This window comes from Penaeus monodon, chromosome 24 (genome assembly GCF_015228065.2).
Source record: "Penaeus monodon isolate SGIC_2016 chromosome 24, NSTDA_Pmon_1, whole genome shotgun sequence".
Lineage (NCBI taxonomy): Eukaryota > Metazoa > Arthropoda > Malacostraca > Decapoda > Penaeidae > Penaeus > Penaeus monodon.
Genome location: NC_051409.1, coordinates 17,880,833 through 17,881,183, shown reverse-complemented (window position 1 = coordinate 17,881,183; position 351 = coordinate 17,880,833).

Here is a 351-nt window from a genome sequence, read left to right as displayed (position 1 = left end):
GAGTCCGTATCTTTAACCGAACTCATATGGTAGTGACGGCACCATAAGAAGTCATGACGCTCATCACTGCACAAAAGGCGATGTTCCTAGCGACTGACGACGCAGCGCAAGCGCAGCGGGCTTGTGGCGTCTTCGGAACGCCAGTGCGCCAGACATTAAGTACAATGAGGTTAATAATATTGTTGCTGAATTACTTCTATAGCATTTCCATCCAAATTATGAAAAAATAAATATCATCCTTTGCGCATTGAAAATATATGTAATACATATAAAAATATCAGGAAAGAAATGAATGGCAATGTCGAAATCTTTAAAGAGAGGTGATGACCACAGTCCAAATACAATAATAAT